This window comes from Lepus europaeus, chromosome 22 (genome assembly GCF_033115175.1).
Source record: "Lepus europaeus isolate LE1 chromosome 22, mLepTim1.pri, whole genome shotgun sequence".
Lineage (NCBI taxonomy): Eukaryota > Metazoa > Chordata > Mammalia > Lagomorpha > Leporidae > Lepus > Lepus europaeus.
In genome coordinates, this window is record NC_084848.1 from 19,623,394 (window position 1) to 19,627,362 (window position 3,969).

Below are 3,969 nucleotides of genomic sequence, written 5' to 3' on the forward strand. Positions count from 1 at the left end.
GATGAAGACAACATGCAGAGTATCATGTTTCTTGACCTTATAAAGTAGTTTAAGATGACAGATATGCTTAGAAATAGACACATGGTTATATAATTTAGTCTTGCCAAGGGCTAAACAAGGGATGTAGCTAGTAATATTTCTTCATTTGTTGAGTTAATTTATTTATTCACATCTGCAGCCTCATTCTGCCATCTACCTGAGATAGGACTCTTACCCAGGTCACTTCTATTCCCTCACAAGGATGATAGAAGGTAGACTAAGAAAAGATATGATGAAATAATACAGTCTGAATTAGCATTAAAAATATAGCAGGTGGCATTTGGCATAGTAGTTAAAATGCAGCTTGGGAGGCTTACATCCCAGAGCTGAGTGCCTGAGTTTGAGTCCCAGCTGTGCTTCTGATTTCACACTCCTTTTAATGACCACCCTGAGAGGAGGCCATGGCTCAAGTATTTGGATGCATCCCTGTGGGGGACCTGGACTAAGTCGCTCACTCCTGGCTTCAAATATGGCACTGCCCCAGCTGTTGTAGGCATTTGGGAAGTGAGCTAGTAGACAGGGTCTCTCTCTCTCTCTCTCTCTCTCTCTTTCTCTCATTAAACTAAATAAAATAAATAATTTTCAATGCATAGGAGTTAAGCTAGAGAAGGAGTAACACTATTGAAAGTAGAGTGGACTTGTAGACTGGTGTCTTCTTGCAGATCACCCATGCTTGGACAAGACTGCAGAATATCGCTCCTGCTTCCTTCTCCCCAGGTATTACATGTATCACTAATGCCATCTTCAGCTTTACTAAGGAAATAATTAAGTGAAACCTAATGACCAGGAGACTAAGTCTGCCTTGTGATGAGGCCGAAGACTAAAATATTGTCAGTTCCAGCTCTTCTCAAAGCTTTCCGCCTCACAAAGTATAAAATTCTAAGCCCTACAAGACTTCACCAAAGTCTGGGCCATGTCCCCCAGTCTGTCTCATCTCTGGCCATGCTGCCCTGGCACTGATAGGTCTGGCCATGCTGCCCTTCCTCTTGTTACTGAGATACACCACACTTAATCCCACTCTGGTTACTGTGCTTGCTGCCCGTGCTCCTGGGGACGCCTTTCTTTTTAATGCAAACTTGCAGCTCTTGCTTAACATATAACCTCAAAGTGACTGGCTGATGTGATATGACTTAACCAGAAAGCGAGTTACGACACAGTAACATTTTATACTCTGTTATCTATCTTCCATGTTATTTTTTAGGAAGTCACGCCTCCTGAATCAATATAATCCAGGCTGTTTATCACCATCTTCCCTACACACATTGGGAGGTATTGGAAAAGGATTTCATAGATTGAGAAGTCCTCCCGTTAGTCAATGTCATCTATGATTAGCAGGTAACAATTACCAGCACATTTAAAAAAGCACTTGAAGGGGAAAAAGAAAAAAAAAAAAAAAAACACTGTTCCTTTATTCAAATCATAATCAAATCTCAAAATGTCAATGTTGCTCATCTAGATTACATTTTTGTACTCTGTTAGTTACCACAGATCAGGTAAAGCTATGATATCTATCCTTTGGGGACTGCCTTATTTCAGTGGGTATAATGGTTGTCTCTACTATTGCAGAACAGTGTTTTTTTCTTCTGCTATTTGCTGAATTCTTCACTTGGCAGAGGGTTAAGCTTATGATTATGGACTACATTGAAAGTATATCATTGTCAAATTGTAAGAGAAAGAGAAGGGAGTAAGGTGGGAGGGTGAGGGCATGGAAGGGTGGGAGGCTAAGGTGAGAAGTGTCACAAAGCTCCTAAATCTGTAGATATGAAATACATGAGATTTGTTCATCTTGTATGTCAGCACACCAGATCCCATGTTGGAGTATCTGGATCAAATCCCAGGAAATCTGTGCTTACAATTTAGCTTTCTGTTAATGTACCTAAGAGGCAACACATTATGACCCATGTTTTTTTTTTGTTGTTTTTTTGTTTTGTTTTTTGTTTTTTTTTTTTTTTTTGACATGAAGAGTGGATAGTGAGAGAGAGAGACAGAGAGAAAGGTCCTCCTTCTTGCCGTTGGTTCACCCTCCAATGGCCGCCACGGCCGGCGCATCTCACTGATCCGAAGCCAGGAGCCAGGTGCTTCTCCTGGTCTCCCATCGGGTGCAGGGCCCAAGGACTTAGGCCATCCTCCACTGCCTTCCTGGGCCACAGCAGAAAGCTGGCCTGGAAGAGGGGCAACCTGGACAGAATCCGGCTCCCCAACTGGGACCAGAACCCGGTGTGCCGGCACCACAAGGCGGAGGATTAGCCTGTTAAGCCACGGCGCCGGCCATGACCCATGTATTTTTGAGTTCCTGTTATCCATATGGGTAACTGAGATGGAGTTTCTGGCTTCTGGCTTTGGCCTGGCCCAGGTGCAGTTACTGGCATTTTCAGAGTGAACCAGAGGATGGAAAATCATTCTCCCTCTTTCTCTCTCTCTCTCTCTCTCCCTCTCTCTCTTTCTCTCCTCATTCTGTCCTTCTCTCTGTGTCACTGTGTCTTTCAAGTACATAAATAAATAGGTCTTCAAGAATGTAATAGATAGTGTAGAATGGCCATGAGATTGCCATCATGGTTGGCTTCAAGACTTTGAAAGTATCTGCTGTTTATTTATATAGGGCTTATATTTTTGCTAAACACTATGCATTAAAGCAAATATTTTGATATAATTTTAAAGATATTTATATAATTAGTTTACAAGCCTGGGCTTTAGTGTACAATCTCTTGAAAAACATAAATGAATGGAGAGGTTCTGGAAACCACACCTTAATAAGATAATAAGATTCAAGCCCTCAGTAAAAATATGGTGGACAATCCATTAGACAGTGCCTGTTCAAGGTGTGAATAACTCAAGAACAACAGATAATCTCTTTGACATAAGTCTTCTGCTTTTAACCAACAGTTGATAGTCAATAGAAAGAATGGCATGACATGTCTAATTTCTTTTTCTTCCAGAAGAGGAGGGAAGAAGGAGAGGAGATGCATAAAACTTTTTAATTGTTTAGGGCTGACAAAGTTTTCTAAGACACTCAGTTTTAGTGTAGTTCCCTAGGATGAGAATTCTTATTTTAAAGTAGAGAGGAAAACCTGAGGAACACAAAAATGGGAATTGGGTCCAAGAACATACTATACAATTCATGATGTTGTCCCATATCAATATGTATTTTGGACCTGAAAATTTGGGTGCAGAAACTCAAAAGCATTCCTTCTGCTCCTAACTGCAAGAACCTTGCTTTAACTAAAGTCAACCCTAGGTTTTGGGGCTAAAATGAGGGGAAATGGATAGAATTTTGCTTCTCCTCCTCTTCTCATTCCTAGTCTGACTCTGACTGCAGTTCAAAAATTTCACTCCTGCAATGGCAAGACTGTATTCCCCCAGCAGAAACGTAACAAGACAAGTCCAGGTACCTCAACTAGGGGAGAACATTTTCCTACTCCATCAGTGTGGGGATTGGCCATGTGACTTTGGCTTCTCTCTACCATTTAAACCACAAAGCAAAAAAAAAGAAAAAAAAAATGAGGCCACAGGGATATCATTTCATACACACCCCAGAAGGAAATTGGTGTCTTTCTATGACCAATCCTCAGATGAGTTAAGCCTGGACCAGCATATGTGTTAAATCTATAACTGCGGCTCTCTTCCCAGAAAGCAGCAGGTCGCAACACAAAGGCTACCAACACTACCACAGTTATCCAAAGTACTGACTTTCATCTCTAAATCCAGAATTGAATGTGTTCAATAAGGCTGCATTATCTTTTCTTGAGAATTCTCTTTAGTTCTTTGAGAACACTAACATCAGAAGGAAAGGCTGTGAGTGTTAGGTTGTAGTGTTAAGTAGAAAAAGTAATACCAGCTTTCAGTGATGGAAGAAGCCATAAAAATTATAAGAAAAGGAAAACTTATCTCCAGCGCTCCTAGCAGCTCTGTTTTGCATATTTTTCTCTCCTC